The following is a 15,049-nucleotide window of genomic DNA, read 5'->3' on the forward strand; positions in this document are numbered from 1 at the left end:
GAGTTCCTTGATTCATAAACGGCAAAGTATAAATTAGAGGATTCACCAAGTGTGAACAGTAGGTCTTTAAAAACTTAAACAACCTTTTCTTCACACCATATTTCCTAGGAAATTTCCAATTTCCTATACATATAAGACTTGGAAGAATAATGCATATGTATAACAAGGCTAGTATCTTCAACGAACAAATTAAAAAAAAAAAAAAAAGAAAAAAATTATTTTTTATTTTTCCTGTCTCAGTGAGGAATGTGAAACCAGTAGAATAATAACTTCCCCAATGTGTCATCATACCCACATAACAATAACCCATATTAAATTTTCCTTAGACAGTTAGTTTGAAAATTAATGGGATTAGTATTGAAACATCAGGAAGATATTGTCACCAATCGTACTAAAATAATGTAACTTTCAGTTAGATGTCCTTGATATGCTCCAGTGAACATATTTCATTTTAATATCAGTTTTTAAATGAACCTCCAAATACATCTCATGATAATAAAGAAGGTTATAAATTAATTTGCATAATAAAACAATAAACTTGGTGCACATTCAGAATTACAGTGCATATTTTAATACCATTATACCTGTTGATTTAAAACTTAGAATTTCTTATTCTTTCTAAACAGATCAGCTACCTAAATTGATTTGAAAATTTTTAGAGCAAAGTGCTGCTTTGACAGGATTTTAATGGCCTAACACATTTTACAAAGAAGTCAATGGTGACTTCAAGTGGGATATAGTGTTATGACTTACAGAAATATTTTCAATATTATATATTAATGAAAAACAATTTGATGAACAGTGTATATATGACACATTTAAATAACTAAAGCTATTCAACAGAACTAAAACTCATCTTTTCTTTATTTTTCTTCCATACCTTCTTAATCTTACAAAAAATTCACAAAACTACCTGTCTTAAAAACAAAACTATAAGTCATAAAGCTCACATACATTGTGACACCTCTTATCTGTAATATTTGTTATGACAAAGCTCGTGCATTGTGTAATAAATTGCTTTATAAAAAGTAAATTTGACCCTGACCTTGCCTTTGACAACTATAAAAAACTAGTCACTTAAAAAATATATATAGTGAGTGGTTCTGGATTTTTTTTTTTTAAATTTATGGGAAAGAATTCTAGATAGGTTTCTAGATTTTTTTCATTTAATTAATTCACTGTGGATCTCAAAATACCAAGCCACTGCTTAATGTATCATACCTTTAAGGAGATTACTCATACTGAATCCAAGCAAAAAAGCTATTGAAACTATTTATTTATTTGGTCAGTTAATAAAACTCTTTGGTCTTTTCTATTTATTCTTAGAGTACCATAACTAGTGAAACTCTGGGAAAAACAGTACTTTTCTCCTACGTACTTCACCCCTACCTATAGCTGCTTCATTTCTACCGTATCTGAACATTTTTTCAAGGGTTAATTGGTAATTTTATTTTATATTTGTGTTTTTATCTTATCAGCACACTTGATATCAGTCTCACTCACAGTAAGCAAAGCAGTTGCCTTTAATGTTTAAATGGTTTATGGCAGAGAAAAGAATGGGGCATGAACAAAGCTATTTTATGCAGAAGTAAGAAGTAACAATGAAAATAAAATATTTTCATTATAATAAAATAAAAGAATATTTATGAAAATAAAATGCCCTACCTTTTCTTTACATTTATTTTTCTGCTAACACCTCTCACAGTAAAACAAATGCAGATTAAAAAACTGAAATAAGGTAGGCATTAAATAATTAAAATGTATCTGAAAATACAGCTTTAAAAATAGTGCAAGAGCCAAAAATACAGGCATAACATTTACTAGTCAAAATGAAATATTTGGAGAAAAACGGATGTGCATCCAGGTCTCAAATAGAAATGCACCATTGCTGTTGAGAACAATGACTCTAAATATAAGTGGATTAGATGATTAGGCAAATCAGTGTAGTTTGAAAGATGAGATGGCTGTTACCTATGGAGCAGAGTTGGGGAGGATGATGTGGGAGCAGAGGGAGAGGTGATAAGGTTGTTAACTCTCACAGGACAGAGACAGGCAGATAATTATCACTTGTGGAACATTAAGCTGTTAGGTGTGGATAGGGTAATACTACAGAGTATCGTAAACTTGGTATCTCTGATTGAGGCCATGAAGCCATGATGTTTATGGATTTTCTTAGGTTCATCTTCTGAAGTGCTTTGTAGTTCTTTCAGGCCTAAGCGGTCAGAGATGGAAAAGTTATTTGCCAAAAATATTCTAGTGTTAACTGCATGTTTCCGTTCTTTTCTTCACTGTAGGCATGGAATCATTCTGACATGTAGATGCTCAGTTCCACCTATATAATTACCAGGGACATCAGTTTTATCCTGGTATATGCCTGTATGACAACCAGCAATTCAAATTTTTCTGTTGTTTGATGAGGGGTAGAAGGGAGGAGATTGCTGAGATACTTTTTGGGGCACACAAGCCTTTTTCCAAGAACTCACCAACACAAAACACGTGCATACAGCTCCATCAGTTGGTATCATAAAAGATACTACCTCTTCCTACAACCCTTACCTTGCTTACATCCTTATGCCATTGCAGCTATAAGAGCACTGTTACTACCTTTAAGATGTATTCTTCCAAACAGACTAAAGTCTTTATTTCCGTTCTTCTCCTTTTTAAAAGTCAAACTAGTTTGACAGCTGTTTTAGAAGAAAGACTCCAAACCACTGAACCACCAATGTAACAAAACCACACATTAACTTCCTGCACGGATAGAAATACAATGGTTGTATCCTTTCATATCCCTGGGAGCACTGTACATATTGATCTGTAAATAAATAAAAAACAAGTTGTCAGTGTAAATCAACATGGATCTATTCCGTTAAGTGAAACTGCTGACTTCTATTTGTTCAGGGTGTAACAATATAGTTGAGGAGATGATACACCTACTCAGACAACCACTGCTCTTACCTGGGACCGAGACTCTGTGTTGCTGTGTGACATGAAACAAACATCTGCAGCATAAGGTTTGAAGTGGAAGAGGAGAGACACAGCATCGGGGGTCTGAACTAACTTCCTTGACTTTATACCCATGAGGAAGAGAAACTTGCACAGAACTGGTTTAAGTGGGAAGCAGTGATTTATTGCACTTTTCATAACCTGTCCCCCAATATTTAAGCAAAGCTACCAAAGTTCAGGTATAAGCGAAACACACATGAATACATACTCTGCAGTTAAGAATCAGCTCCACAGTACTGATGACGCTGCAATCTCTTTCTGGGTGCCTGAATGCATGACTAGAGACTCAAAGAGGACATGTGGAAATGTTCTGGGAACGTACATGAGCTTCCTACATCATTGTGATGAAATGGGATTTGGAAGCTAATGGAAGGCTGAAACCCTCCTGCCCTCTCCTACATTCTCCACCCCTGAGTTTTTCCAATAATACGATGTGTCTGAAGTAAAAAATCATAGAGCAACATAGAATAGGTTGGAGACCACCTAAGCAAACAAGAGGCAAATTAGGGCACATGACTAGACTAAGCAGAAAGAGTAGAGAAAGTCTAAATCTTGTTTCACAAGAGAGATATTAAAGAAGACAGGCAACTACTTACAATTTTTCATACTACTGTAAGTTAGTTCCAGCTTGCATTTACTGTGATTTTTATTGAAGATGTCTAAACTGTCATAACATCTAATTGGGAGAAGATGAATTTCAATAGTTAAGAGAGAACAACCTAGGTGTAGTAAATAGCAATCTGTGAGATATTATCACTGTAAGAAATTACTACCAAGTCCTGTTTCCTTTTCATCAAATTGAATATCCATTCAGAATGGTTTTTAATTGGCATTTGAATGTCCACAATGCTTTATCTGTGAAAAATGTGCCTTCTAGGAAATTATTTTTAGGGTATATACTTATCTTGTGCTGATTCCAAAGTAAAGCTAGTTTGAGAAGCCTTGACTTTCTTGTCTCCAGCTTCCTTCACCTCCCTCTTCCCATTTTTATTTTTTGAGAATTGTATTAGATTAGATTTATTCAATGGTCTTATAACATTGCTCTACACTCAGAGCTTCAGAGTTGGGGAGTGGGGAGCAAATGGAAAGAAATTGGTGGGCACAGGAGAATATGAATTTCTTAAGCATTCCTACTCCTAAGGCAAATAGATATGAACTGAACATTTAGCAGGATCAATATATGCTTTTCCCTACTTGCTGCATAGAATAACTACTTATCTGTCATCAATTTCTTGGTGTAAATAAAATTATAAAAGTTTAGTTCTGGAACTCACTCAAATGCAGGATTTTCAAAATTCTGTAGTTAGTCTGAATATGTGGATTGTCTTCTGACAAACCATTCTAGGAAATGTAACTGTAAGCTTCAACATTATTAATCTTCCATTTTATACTTAGGCTCCATATAATTTGTATATTTAAAAAAAAATACAGGTAATCAATATGGTAATCAATGAACATGATCCTTAGTATTTGAAGTCACCTATTTACTGTATTATGGTCCTAGGAGTAAGTAGTATTAAACATTGACCATTATTTTCCATTAACTTCTTTGCCTTTGCAATATGTTAATATGAACAGAAAGAATGCTGTGTAGACATAGATCTAGTCAATACATTTGATTACACATCTAGTATATTTTTCAGTTAAATGTTATAATCTTAATTTTTTTAAATCCTAGATTATCTATAGAAACTTTCAAGTCTTCAACAACTCACCAATGATGGGAATATTTTGTCAGTAAAAACACACAAATTATTTTAGTGTGTAGTCTAGGGCCCCTAACTGGACTACATTCTTCATAAAATTATTTGTGGTGGATTGACCTTGGTTGGCTGCCAGGTGCCCACCAAGCTGGTCTGTCACTCCATCAACAGGCCAGGGGGAGAAAATACAATCAAAAGCTCGTGGGTCAAGATAAGGACAGAGAGATTACTTACTGATTACCATCATGGGCAAAACAGACTTGACTTGGGGAAGATTAATTTAATTTATTGCCAATGACTTGTAACAGAGTGAGATAGTGAGAAATAAGACCAGAACTACAAACACCTTCTCCCATCCCTCCCTTCCTCTCAGGCTCAACTTCCCTCCTAATTCTTCTACCTTCTTCCCCCCGCCCCAAGTGGAGCAGGGGGATGGAAAATGGGCGTTGTGGTCAGTTCATAATGCTTCATCTATGCCGCTCCTTCTTCCTCATGCTCTTCCCCTGCTCCAGCGTGGGGTCTCTCCCACAGGAGACAGCCCTTCATGAACCACTCCAGTGTGGGTGGGCCCTTCTGTGGGCTGCAGTCCTTCATGAACTGCTCCAGTAGTGGGTTTCTTTCAATGAGGTACAGTCCTTCAGGAAGGGACTGCTCCAGTGTGGGTCCCACACGGGGTTACAGCTCCCACCAGAAAACCTGCTGCTGCATGGGCTCCTCTCCACAGGTCACAGTTCCTGCCAGGAGCCTGCCTCAGCATAGGGTCCTCCATGGACTGCAGTGTGGAGATCTACTTTGCTATGGTCCTCCCTGGGCTGCAGGGGGACAGCCTGTCTCACCACGGTCTTCTCCGTGGACTGCAGGGGAATCTCTGCTCTGGCACCTGAAGCACCTCCTCCCCCTCCTTCTTCACTGACCCTGATATCTCCAGGGCTGTTTCTCTCACTTTTTCTCACTCCACTCTCCCAGCTGCTGTTGTGCAGTGTCTTTTTTATACCCTTTCTTAAATATGTTATCATGAAGGCACTACCAGCCTTGCTGATGGGCTCAGCTCTGGCCAGTGGCAGGTCTTCTCAGAGCCAGCTGGAACTGGCTTGGTCTGACATGGGGGCAGCTTCTGGTGTCTTCTTGCAGAAGCCACCCCTGCAGCACCCCCAGCTACTAAAACCTTACCATGTAAAGCCAATACAGCATTCTAGTCAAGAATTTTAATCACCAGTGCCCCTGTCAAAAGAATACAAGCTCATGGCAATCATAACAGAAAATACATTGTGCACAGAAAATTTTAAGACATAGAAACTACAACTCAGAACAGGAATCCCAGTGTTATTCTGAATTCAGTACTTTCCTTCCTTTGTTGTTAGAAAGTACAGCTGTATAGGCCTTGTTTTCTTCAGGTTAGTCAGAACTTTGTCTGACTCAAGGTGAAGAGATAAATCAATCATTACATCTTGATCTATAAGTAACAGTAAAAATGTTATATTATGCATTTCAAACCCAACTTCTGTGTAATAAGTACACTTACCTTCACTCCTAACTATGAATACTATTTTATACCTAGCTTCTCACATGAAATTGAGACATTATTATTAGCAAGACTGTCTCACAAGTTCTGTCACATAATTTTATAGGTACTCTGATACACTCTGTTATACTAAAAAAAAAAATCTAGTCTGCTGATAAGATTAGTGCAAATTAAATGTTCCAAGTACTACAGTGCTAAACATGTAATTGTTTAAAAATCTACAGCTTGCAGATTAACATCTTATAATAAGATAGTCTCTCTCAGTGCCTCATAATTCTATTTTAATGCCAACGATGGAAGTGTATTTGTCAGCTCTCAGGGAGAAAAAAAACCACAAACAAAACCACCTTCTTCCTCTCTGCTCAACCTCACTGAAGACTGCAGCTTATAACAATGAGCCAGATACTCAGAGTGAGTGCACATCAATGCCACTACAAACTAAAGATAATCTGTGGTTCAGTGCCTGCTAGTATTAAGAGAATTCTGTCTTAAGTTGTCCATTTCTTCTATTTCAAGATGACAGTAGGGGAATAAAGAAAACAAAATATTTTAATGGCCTTCACCCTTTTTTTAACTCTTATCTTTCAAGACTGAAAGAAAAGAGAGAGCAAATTTCCATAGTTTTCATCCATAGTGGACTTCAGTATTTTTTCTGACTGTTACACAGTAGAAGTAATACACATTTATGGATTAATTTTATATATAAAGATAAAAGCTACCATGAAGTGCTTTTAATTTCAACAACAAATATGAAATCAAAGCTGACAAGATCTGTCTTTATTTATCTACTTGAAAACAAATTGAGACCTATTGATTCTAATATTGTCTTTCATAAATTATTACCCCAAATCCACAGAATGAAGCAACTAACTATACTACCTAACTATAGTTGATAAAACTTGATTAGTATCAAGGGGAAATTAAAAGAAAGACATATTCTATTTCAAGAAATTACATTTTATAAATTCAAATGATTATGACATAGCAATTGTAAACAAAAAATAATAAAATAAAAATAAACTAAACAGAAAAAAGACTGAAATAAAGGAATAACATTTCTTACATTACAGAAATTATGTGGGAACCCATCAAATTCAAGAGCAGCTTCATTATGACTCAGCTTGTTGAAACTTCCCACATGTTCTTTATAAAGGGAAAATCAGAAAAAATATTTTAATATTTCTTCAATATCTCTGTATAGTGCATCTAAATTAAACTGAGTTAATTCTCTATCAGCCGCCTTAAAGAAGCAGAACTTGATAATCAAGATCTGTTTGCATTATTAGTACATTCAATATATACCTACTACTAGATTTTATAACCTTGCTTCTGTCTTACTACTATTCCCAATAAAAAAATATTCATAGAAATACTTTTTTAAGAAGGGAGTCTGAAAATATAATTGCAGTCATTAGCAGTTGTGTTTATGTCATACCCAAACTGAGCTACCATGTGTTCTAAAATTCTAAGACTGAACCTGACCTCTAAAGAATGGTAGATCACTTCCAGCCCTGATCTGTGTTGAGTGACTCTTACAGGTACTTTGAAACCAAGGCTCACACAAACTAAGCTATGACTGATAAACTTCACTGCAGCAGTGAAGCTCCATTTTGACACCATCCCACTAACCAAACTTTGCAGGATTGTAACACAAAGTAGTACATCAAAAACACACACAAGGATAACTGAATTCAAGTTTGAATTTCTTCTTTTTATTTTTTAACAAATTATAACATGCAGTTTGAGTACTGAGGCAAGAGGTTTTTTTAAATCTATTCAACTATTAATTCATCATGTTTATGAAATAAAGTATGCTGGTTAGTGTAACAGTAATCCCTGTACACCTTTTTGATTTTCTGAAGGCTCCAGTACAAACATTTCAAACTAAATTACTGAAGGAGCTTCACTGATCTGTCATAGTTCCTCAGTTTCTGGGTTTAAGATTTGTCTTCTTGCTTTATATGTTCCAAGAAAGGAATATTTCTAGTATACAGTTTAACCTTAATAATTTGGAAAAGATACCAATGCTATCTTTTCAACAGACCCAATTGTGACAAAGCAGAATTTCACTCTAAATTCATAGAAAAAACATTTTCTTGCCGTTTGGACAACAAAAGTCTCTGAGAGATTCACAGCTTATTATAGGAGCAGTTAAGAAGAAACATTAACTTAAAGCACAAGGCTACAGTATGGAGAAGTAACAAGGACTGAAGAGGCAGTCACTCCTAAACACTGAGGTAGCAGAAGCATTTATTTAGCCTCAGTGTGTGAGAGAGGATTAGATCTTAAATCAGCTGATAAAATACTCTCTCCGCTTTCTCTTCCAATGACCTTTTCCTCTCAGCCTGCCTCTCTTTAAATTCTTGTCAAGACTCTACAGGCTCCTGCCTTCTGCTCATCTGTGCTTTGTACAAGCTCAGCCTGCAACAAAACAACCTGCTGCTGTTCTTCAGCTTTCCAGCTTTTCTGCTCCCCTCCTTTGTTCACTGAACATGTTTTTCCATATATAAAAGATAAGGAATGCGTCAATTTTAGGTCAGCAAAAGGACAATTAAAACAACTCCTCTTCTGAAGACTTTTAAACATGGAAGAAAAGATGTAATGCATTTAGGGAAGTGCCAAATGGGACTGAGGTTTGATGCGAACTTTACTGACTCTTCTTTCCTTTTCTATTTCAAGTTTTTATTTCCATGAGAATTTAATCAACTCCTATCTGCTGTAGTTCACAAAGCCCTTGCCATATCTTGAAAAAGTCAATATACATTAAATGAAATTTCATGAATACTTATAACAACAACTAAAAATTTAGCAAGACCATAGCCTCTATTCCATTACATGTTGTTTGTGAGGTGCAGAACTCAGCACATGACTTAATTAAATCTAAGTACAAATAAGACACTTCAGTGATGGGGGGAATGCTGATGAGTTGTCCTCTGAATCTTTGATAGCTGCTGATAGCAAAGAATGCAAAGATATACTCACGCAACTGGAGATGAAGAGAAATCACATTCCAGGCTGGCAATGCTCATGCTTAATATGGTGCCTCATATTAAACATATACCACTTTCTCATTTGTCAGGCTAGCAGAAGAGAGAGACCAATAGCTAGATTTAATACATCTGCAAAACATAGATAAATCTGCTTGTGCATCCTTTAATGATATCTCAGTATCAGAATGTGAGTAGGATAAAAAAACCAGAAGTTTTAGCATTGCTATGTAGAATACAGCTGCTTGGTAGTTTTTTGTAGCTAAGATTTCATTATTGCCAGTTTAAGGTGATTATTTAATGTGAATACAAAGAATACCATGCTGAATGGGTTTAATGCACTCATATAACTTTGATCCCACAAAGCAACCTATTGCAACACAGATTTAAGAATCTTTTCACTAGCAGAGCTAATTTAATGAGAATGAGAAACTGGCAAAGTACAGAATTTCAACTTTAAATTATTATTTTGAGTGACATCAAATCTGACTTTGGCTGGTATGTCATTTTGTTATGTCATAATGAAATTCTCATTAAAAATTATCTTCTGAGAGGGAGACTTCAGCTGAATTAATGTTTGTAAATTAAACAATGCAGAAAATGCAACACTCAGTAGAAACCAACTGTGCAATTATCAAGCAAAGCTATAATAGTTCATGATGTTATACTCTGCCATAGGTCTGTCCTTTTTGTCACAAAGGTACCATAACGCAGAAGCCTAGTAAAATCAGTATGCTCTTGGATATGCCCAAATGGCTGAAGAAAATATTCTCATCCTATCCCTTCCCCTACAGTTCTCAATTTCTTTGCATTGTTATATCTACATCTGTCGTTTCTCCAGCTATGCAGCAAAATGTATAGGCCATAAAGTTAGTGCAGCCCAAACAGAACGGGTTCAACAGTCTGTCTCCCAATGGGAACAATTATTTTAAAGAAAAGCAGTGGGAAACAGGAAGGATAGAAATTCCCCAGATGTACACAAGAACTTTGTTGCCATATGTAGTAGGACATTTCAAGGACTGACAACTGAGACACATTTTCTGTTGAACAGAGCCCTAAATTAAACACAGTTCTTGTCTTCCAAAAAATGTTAACTCTTGGAATGCTTTCCTTTTCCATTTAATGAGAGAAAAGAATAGGTAGGAGTGCAGAAAAGCCTGATTCTCTGTTGGTTCCAATTTTCATCAGGAAGAAATCCATACCACAGCATAAATCAGCATTAACTTCACCAATGGGCCCTGGTTCCCTGAGAAGAAATAGATTATCTCAGTTTCCCTGCCCTCTCACGTTGATTATAGATCAGTCAATGGCATAGCCCTTTAACTTGTGGACTGAAAAGGTCTAGACATAGGCTAACCGGTTCCATCCTTTCTTATAACTTGCAGTTCCCTAGAAGCAGGCTTCCATGCCATTCCCCTCCATACAACAGAAAAATATTGCTTTCATTATCAATTCTTGAAAAAAGACAGGAGAAAAAAAAAGTTTTCAAGATTTCCGGAGTGATTTTATCTCATTTTAAATGTACTGCCTTCAAGGCTTCTAGAAGCAAGTACATTTTCTCTCGGCTTTTACTTAATCGATTTATAGCCCCATAGTAATAATAGGGAGAATTAAGTCAAACAGTGGGGGGAAGCCTTTTTATGTATTATTTGACTCCACCTACCACTTCAAACATATGTTAAAGCATACATTTTTCAACACTTCTACGTTTCCTTTTATTATTTTATTAGGAATTGTATCTTTATATATTCTTTTTGTAGGATGAAAGAACACCCCTCCTCCCATCAACTGCTTATAGACCCATCATCCTGTAGGCTATGGTGTTTCCTCAAAAAAGACATCTTCACTGGTCATCCACCTTATCAGCTGATACTCTGGTAATCAATGTGGAGCTACATAATAGCACATATGGTCTCCAAGGGTAGCTTTTACTTGTTTTAATAAAGTAAAAAAAAAAAACAAACCAAAACCAAACAAAAAACTAGACCAATTCAAGAAGCAAAATCTATAGTTTTAATGTTATTTCTCCCATTGATATCAAAGATGTTACTTTCTTAATACTACTTAGTATGCAAATACAGGGTTTAGGGAATACTATTTGTTTTTTTTCAATATTTGATCGAAAACAGTAACAAGAAACAGATTTTAAATCAAATTTCTTCTTTTTATGCATGCAAATGAGACAAGGTACTATGCTGGATTCTCAAAATAGATCTGACAGTTACTGTTTGTCTCCTTACCTCTAACACTTCAGTATTAGAGGCAATTTTCATTGCAGGCAAGAAGTTCGCAAGTCTTACCATTTTCACCATTTGAGAATTGTATCAGCTACAGTTTTAGGAAACAGGTTGCAAACAGAGTTGTTGAAGACACTTATGTGACTTTTGGTCTGGGAATGTGTGTGATGCAAGAATTGAGTCTTCGTACTTAAATCATCTTGTGTACTTACTAAGGAAACCTTCTACATAGTTTCTCCTTCAGAGAGGAACATGCAATCAACTTCCAGGCAAACTTGCAAAAAAGAAAATGGCACACCTAATTAAAGAGATAATATAGACATTTACTCAGAAAAATCCCCAAATAGATATTTTTATATCCTGATTTAAATAAACATGCCATCTTGTTCCCAAATGTGAGTACTTCTGCTTATAAGTAACTGAAGATTAAACATCATTACCCCAGTGATTTTTGTTAGCTGTGGAGAGACTCCAGTTTAGATAAACAGCAAATCTGTGAAATACATGAAAGCCAAACCTAAAGCTTACTTTATTCTCAAGATTTGGAGAATTCCTGTTACCAAAACTGTAAAGATTTAAAAAACAGAAGTTTGAATGGTATGTTAGAACCAAAATTATGCAGATATTCAAAATATATATAGTAAACCCCAAAACATTTACTGCCTAGCAGGTCTTGATCAACAGTTTACAGTGTTGGAATGCTTTATACTATGAAAAATCATTTGATTATGCATTAAATGTTGACTGAGGAGGTTGACAGTGACTGAAGTAGATTGTGAATTACTGTATCATTAGGGTTTATGTAAATGATTAATCTTCACTGATTACAAAAACATTTTGAAGACAGAACTCTTGGGGGTTATTTTGTCTTAAACCTTAGCTAAGGACATGAAAAAAGTGAGTGTAGAAGAATTATATATAAGACTCCCTTAGGATTCTCAAAGACAGGAATTCCTTCTATGGCTGGTCATCTGATTGAACTCTTTCCTAGGTATCTTGCATGGTAGCCTGGTACTCAAGCTATCAAGCAAAATGTATAAGCTGTATTGTATTTGCAAACACAAACAAATGACCAACATGGAAAAAAAGAAATCATTGTGTAGATACTGTTTAAAAAATAAATAACAAACAAGTGTGAAACATGAATTTAATTTATTGCAGCAGCACAAATTGCTTGGCTTATTCAAATATATAACCACAGCTTGACCTTTACAGGTCAGTGGTTCTTCCAAAGCAGTCAAACATCATGCAGTCTTGAAATAATGGTACAGCATAGCTATAATATATGAAATAAATATGCTTCCGGGTCATTATGAGACAGAAAGCAGTCTTTGCATTGCTGGTGTAACATGTTTTTTGAGTACAAATTTCCACTAAATATGCTCTTTTTTTCTGTTCAAGAGGGAAGGAACATTGAAAGCTAAGATTTTGTAGGACAGTTTTGTAAGGTTATAAAGTGGACAGCAATTGTCCTCTTGTCAATTATGTTTACAGATAGAAATTGTGTTTTTTCAGAATGTCCAGTTACCATCTGAAATAGTAGTTGCCATATTTGACCAAGAAACCAGATTAGTCAGAAGAGTCAACTCTAAGCCAACAAATTAAACAAGAAGAATGAGTTTATAAAAAGTCTGTATCTCTGTAGGTCATTAGAAGGGAACAGAGATATTACTTAGAGACTTGAGGTTTCTGTGATGATACATGAGGGCAGTGAACCACAAATCCAACATAAATACAGTGGTCTGTGCTAGCATTTGGTAAATTATGTTACTTTAAAAATTATGCAACATATATATCTCTATACAAAATTTAACTGGAAATACATAGAGTGTGCACACAGAAACTGAGGAAGGAAAAGAAAAGACTTAAAAGACCATTGCACTTGAAAATAAACAAATGCTTTATAAAACCAGAAAAATGACTATTTGTGTTAAACTTGGAAATAACCTAGAGTTTTGAGTTACAGCTGTATAAACACAAGAACACACAAACAACTTTAATTATGCCCTCATAGACACACCAATTTTGAAGCCCCTCTTTTTTTCTTCTAATTATTAGTTTTGTAAAACTCTTTTACAGTAGGATGAAGGAGTTTTTCTAGTGGTTTAAAGAACTCTATAAACCTGACCTGGTTGTTTCAAACCTGCAGATGCAACTGCAGAGTCACTACAACATCACAATACTCCCAACTTCTTTTTATCATGTTCATAGAAAGTTTATTATTTTAGGGTAACATATTTAGCTGATTCTGGGGTAGAAACAAAGCAAAACAAAAACGAGAAGCTACGCTATAAATATCATGCACTGACATTTATATATATAATGCAGTGCTTTTACACTGTAATTCTAGTCGGTATATTATTGTTCTGTCTAAACAGTTCAAACACCATCATATTAACAATTTATGAAGTGTATGACCAAAGATTATAACATTTCCCATTATTTCTACCGTTTGTGGGTGTAACAGAAGAGAAAAGGCACAGGCATTCACCAACAAAATCATCAAGGCACTCCCCAACTGCTGTGTGGTCCATCAGGATGACTTCTTCAAGCATTGGACTCTTTGGATATGGAAGCAATGACCACTGATAGACCTATTTGAGATACGCTGCTACTTGGCAGTTATATATGATGAATGCAAAAGGAGGAGAAGTACTCGTAACTATACTGTTCCTGATGCACCGGATCTCTTTGATGGACACATCTTGCCCATGTACTTAAAACATAGGAAAGAAGTGGAGGATAGCGGCGTTGATGTTGTTTGTTTAGATGGACATTGTTACCAGTTGTTGCCTGCAACAACCAAATTGTTACTTGCAACAACCTGAAGGGCAGGAAAACTTTGTCCAGGCTGGTAGTGAAAAAAAAAATTTTAGCTGTTGTAGAAAAGCCTTTTTTTGTTCTCTCTGTCTCCTTCTAAAATTCAGGAGAGGGACGATGATAACCAACTAGGAAAAAAGTACAAAATGCTGGGTTGGTTTTCTGAAGTGGGATGTGATGTTTTAATGCCCCTTCCTTTACTATCTTTCCCCAGACTATAGGTATCAAATGTGGATTAGGGATGTTTCTGTATGCCGGTCATTTCCATAAGAAAATAAACAATATTATTCCTCTGGCAAAATGGCCTAGTAATTTTTTTTCATCTTTTGCCTGAGAAGGTAATCATTCAATAGAGTATCAATATACCTCCCAAAGTAATACTGCAGAAATAACAGTATTTGTAGATGAATCAACAAGGCTGCATTAGAAATAGTTTGGTTTCAACAGCTTGCTTCCTCCCAAATTAACAAGCTGGAAGACCAATAAAATACATGTTTTGTTTTGTCTTGGAATTTATTTTGTTTTGGAATTTTGCTGCAAGGTCACCTATCACAAGAATGTTAGAGTTCAACTGGCTCAGCAAAGCTGCCAGCAACTGGGTTCCATCTCTCTGTAGTTCAGCTCAGTAATGAATACTCAGCAAGAGGAATGGAAACTTCTGGTAACTTTGGACAGCAGTTGCTCTACAAAAGTAGTGAAAACATTCACCTCTCTCATACAACCTCTTACTTTCTAATCCCTTTTCCAGATTATTTTAGGGATCCAATCTGAAAATCT

General features: G+C 35.5%; 1 long non-coding RNA gene across 1 annotated transcript in view; it reads left to right on the plus strand.

Moving 5' to 3' along the window:
* Nucleotides 1-11,148, plus strand: part of LOC115340827 — a 64,893-nt gene extending 53,745 nt beyond the window's left edge. The window contains exon 4 of the long non-coding RNA XR_003923197.1: nucleotides 10,976-11,148. This is a non-coding gene — a long non-coding RNA (uncharacterized LOC115340827). The remainder of the gene's footprint in view (nucleotides 1-10,975) is intronic.
* Nucleotides 11,149-15,049: the final 3,901 nt, after the last annotated feature.

This window comes from Aquila chrysaetos, chromosome 4 (assembly GCF_900496995.4).
Source record: "Aquila chrysaetos chrysaetos chromosome 4, bAquChr1.4, whole genome shotgun sequence".
NCBI classification, from domain to species: Eukaryota; Metazoa; Chordata; class Aves; order Accipitriformes; family Accipitridae; genus Aquila; species Aquila chrysaetos.